Genomic DNA, 13,801 nt, shown 5'->3' with positions numbered 1-13,801 from the left:
CTTTACAGTCCAACTCTCACATCCATTTTTGACCACTGGAAAAACCATAGCCTTGACTAGACGAACCTTTGTTGGCAAAGTAATGTCTCTGCTTTTGAATATGCTATCTAGGTTGGTCATAACTTTCCTTCCAAGGAGTAAGCATCTTTTAATTTCATGGCTGCAGTCACCATCTGCAGTGATTTTGGAGTCCAGAAAAATAAAGTCTGACACTGTTTCCACTGTTTGCCCATCTATTTCCCATGAAGTGGTGGGACCGGATGCCATGATCTTCGTTTTCTGAATGTTGAGCTTTAAGCCAACTTTTTCACTCTCCACTTTCACTTTCATCAAGAGGCTTTTTAGTTCCTCTTCACTTTCTGCCATAAGGGTGGTGCCATCTGCATATCTGAGGTGATTGATATTTCTCCCGGCAATCTTGATTCCAATTTGTGCTTCTTCCAGCCCAGCCTTTCTCATGATGTACTCTGCATATAAGTTAAATAAACAGGGTGACAATATACAGCCTTGATGAACTCCTGTTCCTATTTGGAACCAGTCTGTTGTTCCATGTCCAGTTCTAACTGTTGCTTCTTGACCTGCATACAAATTTCTCAAGAGGCAGATCAGGTGGTCTGGTATTCCCATCTCTTTCAGAATTTTCCACAGTTGATTGTGATCCACACAGTCAAAGGCTTAGGCATAGTCAATAAAGCAGAAATAGATGTTTTTCTGGAACTCTTGCTTTTTCCATGATCCAGCGGATGTTGGCAATTTGATCTCTGGTTCCTCTGCCTTTTCTAAAACCAGCTTGAACATCAGGAAGTTCACGGTTCACATATTGCTGAAGCCTGGCTTGGAGAATTTTGAACATTACTTTACTAACATGTGAGATGAGTGCAATTGTGCGGTAGTTTGAGCATTCTTTGGCATTGCCTTTCTTTGGGATTGGAATGAAAACTGACCTTTTCCAGTCCTGTGGCCACTGCTGAGTTTCCCAAATTTGCTGGCATATTGAGTGCAGCACTTTCACAGCATCCTCTTTCAGGATTTGGAATAGCTCAACTGGAATTCCACCACCTCCACTAGCTTTGTTCGTAGTGATGCTTTCTAAGGCCCACTTGACTTCACATTCCAGGATGTCTGGCTCTAGGTCAGTGATCACACCATCGTGATTATCTGGGTCATGAAGATCTTTTTTGTACAGTTCTTCTGTGTATTCCTGCCACCTCTTCTTAATATCTTCTGCTTCTGTTAGGTCCATACCATTTTTGTCCTTTATCGAGCCCATCTTTGCATGAAATTTTCCTTTGGTATCTCTGACTTTCTTGAAGAGATCCCTAGTCTTTCCCATTGGAAGTGAGAAGTAGGTTTTAGGGCCTAGATCTGATAGATAGAGTGCCTGATGAACTATGGAATGAGGTTCATGACATTGTACAGGAGACAGGGATCAAGACCATTCCCATAGAAAAGAAATGCAAGAAAGCAAAATGGCAGTCTGGGGAGGCCTTACAAATAGCTGTAAAAAGAAGAGAAGCGAAAAGCAAAGGAGAAAAGGAAAGATATAAGCATCTGAATGCAGAGTTCCAAAGAATAGCAAGAAGAGATAAGAAAGCCTTCTTCAGCGATCAATGCAAAGAAATAGAGGAAAACAACAGAATGGGAAAAGATATAAAGAGTGGTTAAATAGGGATAGAATTTGTTTCAGAAAACCAGGTTTTTCATCAACCCTTTTAACACTTCCCACTCCTACTCACCCTGTCTATCCTACAGAGGGGTCTGCAGCACCCTGAGTGGGGTCCTATCCATCCCCAAAACTCAACACTGTGGGAGCAATAGGGCTGATGACCCTAATTGCTCTGAGGGGGGAGCTCTCACCTACACCTCTGACTGTATTTAGAAAGTTTAGAACATCTCATGCCTCTCACGGTTGGGAGGCTGTGAACAATCACATGTGGCCAGAAGAACCTGTTCAGGCAGGCTAGAGAGCTTCCAAAGGAGTTTGTGAACTAAAACACTCTTGTCACGCCCAGGAACTTTATTAACTGGAGCTGTAAGTTAACTCTTTTTCAGAGAGAGAGATGGTGGTGGGGGACAGCCCCCCATAAAGTCAGAGGTGTAGGTGAGAGCACAAAGCAGTAAAGTAAGCAGACTCTGGTTTTGGGGGTAGATGCTCGAGAATTTCCAGGGGGACTCCTGAGGCTCGATCCCGCCTTTGCATATGCTGAGCCTCCTTCCTCATGACCTTTGCCATGGGTGGAGTTCCTCACGCTGGCTCCTGGCAATTGCCTTTCTCTGGGATTGGGACGAAAGCTGACCTTTACCCGTTCTGTGCCCACTGCTGAGTTTCCCATATTTGCTGGCATATTGAGGGATGTACCTTCACAGCATCATCTTTTAGGATTTAAAAGTAGCTCAGCTGAAATTCTATCACCTCCACTAGCTTTGTTCATAGTGATGCTTCCTAAGCCACACTTGACTTCACAATCCAGAATGTGTGGCTCTAGCTGAATGATCACACCATCATGGTTATCTGGATCACTAAGATCTGTTTTGTATAGTTCTTCTGTGTATTCTTGCCACCTCTTCTTAATATTTTCTGCTTCTGTTAGATCCATACTGTTTCTGTCCTATATTGTCCCCATCTCTTCATGAAATGTTCCCTTGGTGTCTCTAATTTTGTTGAAGAGATATCTAGCCTTTCCCATTCTATTGTTTTCCTATATTTCTTTGCATTGATCACTTAGGAAGTCTTTCATATCTCTCCTTGCTGTTTTTTTGGAAATCTGCATTCAGATGAGTATATCTTTCCTTTTCTCATTTGCCTTTCATGTCGCTTCTTTTCACAGCTATTTGTAAGGCCTCCTCAGACAACCATTTTGCCTTTTTGCATTTCTTTTTCTTGGGAATAGTTTTAAGCACCTCCTCCTGTATAATGTTAGGAACATCCCCCCATAGTTTTTCAGGCATTCTATCAGCTCTAATCCCTGGAATCTACTTGTTACTTCCACTGTATAATGGTAAGGGATTTTATTGAGGTCATACCTGAATGGCCTAGTGGTTTTCTCTATATTCTTCAATTTAAGTATGAATTTGGTAATAAGGAGTTCATGATCTGATCTACAGTCAGCTCCCAGTCTTGTTTTTACTGATTGCATAGAGCATCTCCATCTTCGGCTGCAAAGAATATAATCAATCTGATTTTAGTGTTGACCATCTGGTGATGGCCATGTGTAGAGTCAGCTCCTGTGTTGCTGGAGGGGTGTTTGCTATGACCAGTGCATTCTCTTGGCAGAACTCTTTTAGCCTCTGCCCTGTTTCATTTTGTACTCCATGGCCAAACTAGCCTACTACTCCAGGTATCTCTTGACGTCCTACTTTTGAATTCCAGTCCCCTATGATGAAAAGGGCTTTTTTTTTTTTTTTTTCTGTATCAGTTCTAGAAGGTCTTGTAGGTCTTCATACACCACCTTACCTGCCTCCTGAGAATCCTGTATGCGGGTCAAGAAGCAACAGTTAGAAGAGGACATGGATCAATGGACTGGTTCAAAATTGATAAAGAAGTACATCAAGGCTGCATAGTGTCACCCTGCTTATTTAAGTAATATGCAGAGTATATCAAGCAAAATGCCAGCTGGATGAAGCACAAGCTGGAATCAAGATTGCTGGAATAAATATCAATAATCTCAGACATGCAGATTATACCACCCTTATGGCAGAAAGCAAAGAGGAATAGAAGAGACTCTTTTTTAAAAAAATTTTTTTTTAATTTTATTTGATTTTTAAACCTGAAACACTGTATTAGTTTTGCCTAACATCAAAACGAATCCACCACAGGTATACATAGAGGAGAGTAAAAAGCTTGCTTAAAACTCAACATTCAAAAAATGAAGATCATGGCATCTGGTCCCATCACTTCATGGCAAATAGATGGGGAAACAATGGAAACAATGACAGATTTTATTTTCTTGGACTCCAGATTCACTGCAGATGATGATTGCAGCCATGAAAATAAAAGATGCTTGGTCCTTGGAAGAAAAGCTATGACAAACATAGGCAGCATATTAAAAAGCAGAGACATTAATTTCCCAACCAATGTCCATATAGTCAAAGCTATGTTTTTTCCAATAGTCATGTATGGATGTGAGAGTTGGATCATTAAGTAGGTTGAGCACTGAAGAATTGATTCTTTTGAACTGTGGTGTTGGAGAAGACTTTTAAGAGTCCCTTAGTCTGCAAGGAGATCCAACCAGTCAATCCTAAAGGAAATCAGTCCTGAATATTCATTGGAAGGACTATTGCTGAAGGTGAAGCTCCAATACTTTGGCCATCTAATGCAAAGAGCCAACTCATTAGAAAAGAACCTGATGCTGAGAAAGATTGAAGGCAGGAAGAGAAGCAGACAACAGAGGATGAGATGAGAAAATGGAATCATCAACACAATGGACATGAGTTTGAGCAAGCTCCAGGAGATGGTGAAGGACAGGGAAGCCTGGTGTGCTGCAGTCCATAGGGTCACAAAGAGTTGAACATGACTGAGAAACTGAACAACATCTACTTCACTGGGAAAAGTAATTGGCAAAATTGAACATCATGCCCAATAGCATAATAATTTAATCATTTTTATTGTTTTATAATATATATGCTTAACAAGATTTGTTATGAACAAAGCTTTTCTCTAAATATATTACAAATGCAAATTTTTTAAACTTCATGACAGTCTGTCTGTTGATGTGTGCACTATGCTATCTCATTTGTATAGATAAAAATAAACCAAATAAACTCATTGCACCAATGTCCATCCCTCCAAACTATAAAACTCTCACTTTCCTCTCAAATGCTCTCATGCTCATCATCCAGGTGGCTTAGTGGTAAAGAATCTGCTTGCCAATGCAAGAGACATGAGTTCTATCTGGGTTGGGAAGATCCCCTAGAGAAGGAAATGGCAACCCAGTCCAGTAGTCTTACTGTGGAATTCCCATGGACAGAGGACCCTGGAGGGCTCCAAGGAGCCTTGCAACTCCAAGGAGTTGCAAATAGAGTCAGACATGACCTAGTGACTAAAACAACAACCAATGTCCACTCTTTCCAACTGTAAAACTCCCACTTTCCTGCCAAGTACCCTCATACCCACCATCCCAAATACAGATGAATGCAGGTCTCCAATATTATTCCATTTATTAAATATTTTTTAAAGTAATATGATTCTTTTTTTAGTTTAAAAAATATAAAAAATATCCTGGGATTTCCTTCCCATCTATTCATCTCTCAGTGCTTTTTTGTTGTATATACTCCATTTGGAGACCATTGATATATATATATATATTTTTGTTTTGTTTTGTTTCTGCAGCCACCAAGCATATCTCAGAAAATATAAAATTCAGAATATAATGTTCAGAAATATAAGATTGGGAAAAAGGATTACACATATGCTTATCTTTCACTTCAAGATTAACTTATGCACATAGAATGCTCAAGGATTACTTATTATAGTTTGCATTTGCTGATCAACATTATTTTGCTAGAATAACTGTTATCAAACTTTGCCTTTAGAAGCTTAGAAATGAGATTTCTAAGCACGTGCATGTGCAGCACATGATTCAACCCCCACCACCATTATAGAACAAAGGGGATCACTTTTAATCTGTTGAATGGTTCTGTGGGACTTCGTTTAAATAAAATTTTCTAACACTATATGTTGGAAATTTCTCTCTCATCCCACAAACACCATTCTTTTGTGTATACAGCAGCCTTTGCTTGTCTTGCTGACATTCAGGTAATTAAGCCACCAAAATCCTTCTTTCAAAGATTTATTGACTTATTAGACATATTTAGAAACATCTTTCAAATCATTATTGTAATTAATTAATAGTAGCTATCTATATATACAGATCCTAAAATCCATATTTCATAATTTCCCATGTAAGCACCTTTTCAGACTGTTATATTATCATGATGAAGTAACTTCTTATCCTATTCCTTTGTAAAAAAAATGTGTAGAATATACTACATAAGGCAATAACAAACAGCTTTACTTGTAGTTTTATAAACATACTGGTAATATTTTTCTTTAATATTTTAAAACATTGTTTCAAACATCGAATAGGATACAATTTACTCAAAGTATGAAGGTTTTCTCTTTGTATATCTATAAACTTGAACTCCCTCATAATTTCAACATACCTAGTGAGATACACATTTATCAGTACTTCTTGAAGGGGTGCACCAATTACAGATAATTTAAAACTGATGCTCTATTGGTTATGCTCCAGTTGTATCAACTTCTATAAAGATGGCATGTTTAGTCAGAGTGAAGTTCTGAGAATAGCAACAAAGATACACAGAACTTGGAGTTTAGCCTTGACATGAAGGAACAGTGAAGCACAGCTTGTTTATCAGTCTGACAAGGAGAGTACCAGCTGGCTAATTAAGTGAACTTAATTTAAACTAATGATGTAGATTCTCAGGATAATGTGCTAACAGCTAAAGGAGACTGCTGATGACACTTAAGAATACCCAAGGTGTTACAATAAGCCACATCCGCATCCAAGCAGAACCTGATTTTGTTCCACAGAACACAAAATGAGGTCAGTTTACTAGTTAATCTTTTATGCAAGAAAACACCTGCATGCCATTCTTACAAAAATTATTAATGAGAGAAGCAATAAACATTTGACATTTAAAGCAATACCAAGGTTATAGATTCCTTTAAGAATTTGTGAGCTTTCATTTTTAAGCTGCAGGTAGAAATGATATTAATGTAAACACTGAAAATTAACATACCTCCACGGTAAGAATTTATCATGAAGTTTCTAAAAACATATGTTGTCATGAAAATATTTGTCATTTTAACAATAAAATGTAGCAATATTATTCAAGTTTTTTAAACATTTCTTCCTAAGAGTACATATTTAATACCAATTTACAAAGTTAAATACATGCAAAAGAAATAAAGAAAAACTCAGAAATTATGATTTCTTAGAGAAAGTCAGTATAAAACACTAGAACTGAAAAACAAAACTTGAAATATTAAATTTAAATAAGTGTAGTGTTATTTTTTACTTTCCTTTTCGAAAGTAAGACAATTTGATTTGGACTTCACTCTCACATCACTCTGTGCATTCTATAAAAAATTCTATAGTAGTTTCTATCATGTTTGGGAGGTGATTAACTAAAACTTGATTATAATTATTATTCTTAGTTGCCACTGTATAGTATACTCAGGTTAGAACAAAAGAAATCAACAGAAATATAGCACAGAATCAGGAAGGATAACTTCATTAGGAGATAAAAGGGGTCAAATTGACAAAGGTGCTTTACTTTTTACAAGATTAACTTCACAATTTGCAGTTGAAGGCACTCTGCTCTTGGATGTAAATAAAGATTTAAATCACAAATGAAGCTATTCACTTTCAGTTTTTGAAGTAACTAGAAATACTATTTCTTTTACTGGTTTTAAAACTTGAATTACTTGGATTATTAATTTATAAAACAGACATTTCAATGTCTATGTCTATTAAATCTATTATTTACATGTTGTTTATTAAATTGAGAAAAGCCTTGAGAGAGTTCAGAATTCTAAGAGATGATATATTTTCCAGTATAAAAGTAGAGTCATTAGGATATTCCTAATTCATCTTTAAACATGTTCTTTTGAGGAATAAAATTCACATACTCTAAGGTCATGTTAAACAAATATAAGGATGTGTTATTTCACCAAGCAGTCAGAAGACTTATGGAATTCACCTTCTAAAGAGGTTCACAGACTGAAATTATAAATTGTTGAAAACAGGAGAATTTAAACAAACTCAAAGATAGAAAATTTGAATTTGTTTAAAAGATAATTTTATGGGATATATATCTAAAATTTTAGGTTGATATTTTAGTCAACAATATGCCTCAAAAAGTAGTGTCTTATCAGAAATAAGGATAGATTGCACATACTCAGTATGGAAATCTTCATTCCCTATATTAAGGTAGCCTCTAAGGTAGCCTCTACTTTTTCATGGGCTTTCCTGGTGGCTCAGAGGTTAAAGCGTCTGCCTCCAATGTTGGATACCCAGGTTTGATCCCTGGGTCGGGAAGATCCCCTGGAGAAGGAAATGGTAACCCACTCCAGTATTCTTGCCTGGAGAATCCCATGGACGGAGAAGCCTGGTAGACTACAGTCCCCGGGGTCACAAAAGTCAGACAGGACTGAGCGACTTCACCTTCACCTTTCTTTTTTTATTATTATTATTTTTTTTTACTGTACAATATTGTATTAGTTTTGCCATACATCAACATGCATCCACCACGGGTGTACACATGTTCCCCATCCTGAACCCCCCTCCCACCTCCCTCCCCATACCATCCCTCTGAGTCATCCCAGTGCACCAGCCCTAAGCTTCCTGTATCCTGCATCGAACCTGGACTGGCAATTCATTTTTTATATGATATTATGCATGTTTTAATGCCATTCTCCCAAATCATACCCCTCCAACAGGTTCAAAAGACTGTTCTATACATCTGTGTCTCGTTTGCTGTCTCGCATACAGGGTTGTCATTACCATCTTTCTAAATTCCATATATATGCGTTAGTGTACTGTATTGGTATTTTTCTTTCTGGTTTACTTCACTCTGTATAATAGGCTCCAGTTTCATCCACCTCATTAGAACTGGTTCAAATGTATTCTTTTTAATGGCTGAGTAATACTCCATTGTGTATATGTACCACAGCTTTCTTATCCACCTTCACCTTTCTATAGAATAGATCTGTTCAGAATATCCCAAATCATTGTAGCCACTGTTTTACACTTCCTCTTCCCAGGAAGGAATTTTTAATAGTGAGGAAAAAAATCAGACTCCATATTACATCTGTTCCTTTCACTGTGGTTAGTCATGCTGACTCTGCATCTTTTGTAAAAGAATGTTGCCTGTTGTTCAGCCACTAAGCCACTAAGTCATGTTCAACTGTTTACAACCCCATGGACTGCAGTATGCCCGGGCTTTGAACCAGCTCTGAATGAGGAATAGGGCCCTCACTAGATCACTATCATGCTTGCACCTTGATCTTGGAATTTCCACACTCAGAAACTTGAGAAATAAATTTCTTTTATTTATAAATAATGCAGTTTGCTGTATTTTTGTCTGTTTTTTATTTATTTAAATTATATCAGCCTTAATGGTGATATGAAATGATAGTGAAAATGCATAGAAAGTGAAATATTTAGTAATAAGGCATATTTAATCACTATTGTATGCAAAAGTTAATAATATATCTGTTAGTTTAAGAATAGTCATTATGTTCATTTTGCATATAATATTACTTTTGTCTGTTGATTTATCAAATATTTCTCACTTTAATCATATGTCAATTTTTTCTAGTAATATGGTAATAATCACTTTACAAAATTGTAAGCAATCATATATGTTTTCCTATTTTTAATTTTTTAGTCAACTTTTTAACTCATTAAGTAACTTGTTTAACTAAACACTTTGTGCCTTATAGTTCCTTTTGGAAATCTGATATTAATATTGTTACATCAGCTTTTATGTTTTGCTGTTAGTTTATGCCTGCATCACCTGGGACTCTTTTTTTTCATTTTGGAAGTGTATCTATTTTAATATGCATATTATTAGATATTCATTATTCAGTTTATTACTTTTTATTATAAGCTACTTTATTCCATCCTCTGTTATTGTAATTATATACATATTTGGTTTTATTCTATAATTTTTTTTTGTTTTTGCTTTTAATTAATTTTTGTTGGAGTATAGTTGATTTACAATGTTGTGTTAGTTTCTGCTATACAGCACAGTAAATCAGTTATATATATATAACTGTTTTTATATATATATATAAAACTGTTTTTAGATTCTATTCCCATATAGGTCATTACAGAGTATTAAGCAGACTTCTCTGTGTTATATACCAGGTTCTTATTAATTATCAATTTTATATACAATAATGTCTATATGTCTTTTGTTTTATTTTTTGGAATCATTGCCCCCCCCATTTGTTTTCTATAATTTTGTTTAAAATTTTGGCTTAAGTTTTCAGTTTTATATTTTCTCTTCCTTATTTCTTCTTTTCCTATTGTATTTATGAATAGGTTGTGCATTTAATTTTATTTTTTCATAGACAGGTACAATATTTAAGATATACTTTCTTGAAATATTAAACACATGTTTAACATATGCATACTAATTAGTAATTATTTCCAGTCTTACATAATACAAGAAATCTTAATATAAATAATATCAACCCTTTCCCCACTTACATGTTTTGTACACTATTTAAACACCGGTTTTTTTTTGTTGTTATTTTAGTCCTGTGTTTTCATTCTTAAAAATGTTGACCTTAAATTCAGGGAATACCATTATTACTGACAGTTAATATTTTAATAGATCCTATGTTTACCAATTTATTTGCTCACTATATATCATATTTAATAGCTTAGTTTATTTTCCTTATTCTTATAATGAATAGTTTCAACTTTATATAACTTTATTTTGTTGATGAAATTTTTCTACTGACCATATAATATCAGAGTATATTTTATTTCCACTTCATCCTTTAATAATATTTTTTCACTTTCTTTTGGTGTTCATTATAGCTATTGAGAAAAATTGCTACTATTCTCATAGTAATTCATCTACCATTTTTAGATCTTCTTTTGATTTTATGTTTAATTGTTTCATGTCAATATATTTAGGTATTGATTTTTCTCTATTTAAGTTTCATTGCCCTTTATAAATCTGAGAATTTAGAGTATTTTTAAATAAATTGTACAATAAATAATAAAATAAGATATGTATATTATGATATATAATAATATATGGTATATTATCAACTTTACCCATTTCTTTCTATTTGGTATATTATCAGATTTTCCCCTTTATTTCTGTTATCTCCTTCTAGAATTCATCCTTTCTATGTTACTGTATAAATAGAGTCTGATATATATATATATATATATATATATATTTAATTAATTTTTATTAGAGTATAGCTACTTTACTTTTCCCCCAGAGAAGGGAATACTCCAGTATTCTTGCCTGGAAAATCCCATGGACAGAAGAACCTGGCAGGTTACAATCCATGGGGTCACAAGGGTAGGACACAATTTAGCGACTAAACCACCACCTAGCTGCTTTACAATGCAGAGCTAGTTTCCACTATATAACAAAGTGTATAAACTATAAACATACATATATCTCCTCTTTTTCTCAATTCCCCTCCCATTTATGTCACCACAGAGCACTGAGTAGAGTTTCCTGTACCATACAGTAGGTTCTCATTCGTTCCCTATTTTATACATAGTATCAGTGTGTATATATATTAATATCAGTGTGTATATATATTAATCCCAATTTCCCAATTCATCTCACACCTCTTTTCCCCCTTGGTGTCCATATATTTTTTTCTTTTTGCCTGTGTCTTTATTTCTGATTTGCAAATAAGATTATCTGTATGACTTTTCTACTTTCCACATATATGTATTAATATATGACTTTTTTTTCTTTTTCTGACTTACTTCACTCTGTATGACAGTCTCTAAGTCCATTTATATCTACACAAATGACCCAATGTTTTACTTTTTTATGGCTGAGAAATATTCCATTATATATATGTACCAAGTGTCTCCTTGCCCAACCTGAGCTGGAAACATGTATGTCCATCTGGTCACATATTTCTCACCACTCTGCACAAGTCCCTGAATGACTGCAAAATACCATAAGTACTGGTTTTGTGGTTCTAAATAAATTCAAGAGAGTAGGTGAGTTTTAAATACAGAATCGACAAACAATGAGAATCAACTGTAATTGATTTCTCTGCAGCAAAAATGAAAGAATAACACTTGCTCCAGGTAAATGAAATGACCTCACAATTATCTTGTGCAGCCAGTGTAGCCAGACACAGACAATGAATATTGTATAAATTTCCATCTCTGTAATAATAAAAATCAGGCAATACTGACTTGTGGTAACAGAAATCTGCATAATGATTACCTTTAGATAGGTAATGACTAGAAAGAGTAATAAAGCATAATTATTAATATTTTAATACCAAAATCACAGGAAAATCCATTTAGACTGAGTCTGAATTTTCTAACTTATAAAAGTGTAAGTTTTAGATTCTTGTCTGAAAAATACCCACAATCATAATTACATTATATTTTAATATTTTATCCTTGTATGTCTTTTTCATTCTCCTGGTATTTTATAGCCATTATAGTCATTTTGAAAATGATATCATTTATGTGATTTTTTTTACCATTGCCTGAATTTTCATTATTGATATTTTCTATTAATTTTAAAATTTACATCATTGTCTGAAGACAGAAGTTATATGAATAATAAATGATGTTAACTTTTCTCACTTTCAAATATCTAGTAGGTAATACATATTCAGTTGGTGTAGGTTTCTGGTTTGAACACTGAATTTAAAGACCAGCCTGATTATTCCTGAAAGAACATCTAATTTTAGCCTACCAGCTAAAGACTATTGATAATCCTTGACTAATGCCTGTAATTCACTGGCCTATGTTGCCGCTGAAATCAAAGTAAAATAAACCCGGTCAAAAATCAAGCAGTCTCAAAGACAGACACATAGAATGTAAAATATACAGAAAAATATGTTCTCCCAGTAGACACTGACCATTAGATAGACACCCATTAGATAGGGTGCACACAAGAAGTACGTAACCCTGAAGGCCTTAGAATTTTCTAGAAGACAGTTATTCATCCTTTCATGACCCTACTGTTCATTCTCATATTTGAAACTGAACCACAAATTTATAACTCTGTAGACACCAGAGCTTTCAAACACTTTTTATCTGTTTATCTGTGATACCAAGTACATCTTACAAAAGACAATTAACAAATGCATACCAAAATGGATAGATGATTGGAAGAAATCATATGAAGTTGTTAAAAGCTATTATAGTGAGAAGCATGATTTTGAACTTCTTAGAATATTTTTTGTTATAGTCAGGAATCAATATTAGAGGTACTAACAGCTACTTCAAACCAATATTGATGCAAGAAAAAAAAAAAACTATAAAAGTAAGAAATGGTTAGGTTTCAGGGTCTGTCAGAATTTTGATAGTAAACCAGTATACAGTGCATATACCAGGCCCTGTTATAAATGCTTAAATGCTTTTATGCATTAATTGATATAACCCTTAATATAATGTTATGGGATATGTACACTTTCAAGATGCTTCAGTGGTAATCTGCCTGCCACTGCAGGAGATGCAAGAGACGTGGGTGCAATTCCTGGGTTGGGAAGATTCTCTGAAGTAGGAAATGGCAGCCTACTTAAATATTCTTGCCCAGGAAATCCCATGGTTAGAGGAGCCTGGCTGACTACAGTCCATGGGGTCGCAAAAAGTCAAACGCAACTGAGCACACACACAAAATGTGTACAGTTATTATTCTGATTTAACAGATTGTATTGATACATATCTCAGGATGCTATTTTAAGTTTGTTTCCCCTGAGCTGAGAAGCCATAGATCCTAACAGTCAAAGGCTTGGAGGCTGAAGCCAGGCTGCCAGGAGGCAAATCCTATCCTTTCCCTTGCTTGTTGTAAGACGGAATTCTAGTAGATGGTCCAAGTTGGATAGTTTTGGAAAGAGCAGGAGATAAAATAGTTGATGACTCAAACCAGAATAGTCTCCATAACCATAATCATGGCAACATGGAAAAATTACATGGCAAGATTGACAATTTTTTTTCTCTGTCATAGAACTATGCATATTTGTTTTACTACTGTGGTAAAACCTACTAAATTATTATTATCCATTAAATCTATTATTGTTCAGCCTTTGTTATGA

General features: G+C 34.9%; 1 protein-coding gene across 3 annotated transcripts in view; it reads right to left on the bottom strand.

Moving 5' to 3' along the window:
• FSTL5 (follistatin like 5) overlaps positions 1-13,801 on the bottom strand; it is an 881,431-nt gene that overhangs the window by 76,638 nt on the left and 790,992 nt on the right. The gene's annotated exons all lie outside the window — the stretch shown is intronic.

The sequence above is a fragment of the Bubalus kerabau genome, chromosome 16, assembly GCF_029407905.1.
Source record: "Bubalus kerabau isolate K-KA32 ecotype Philippines breed swamp buffalo chromosome 16, PCC_UOA_SB_1v2, whole genome shotgun sequence".
In the NCBI taxonomy this organism is placed as follows: Eukaryota; Metazoa; Chordata; class Mammalia; order Artiodactyla; family Bovidae; genus Bubalus; species Bubalus kerabau.
The sequence above is the reverse complement of the archived record's forward strand: the minus strand, read 5'-3'. Positions and strand labels throughout refer to the sequence as shown.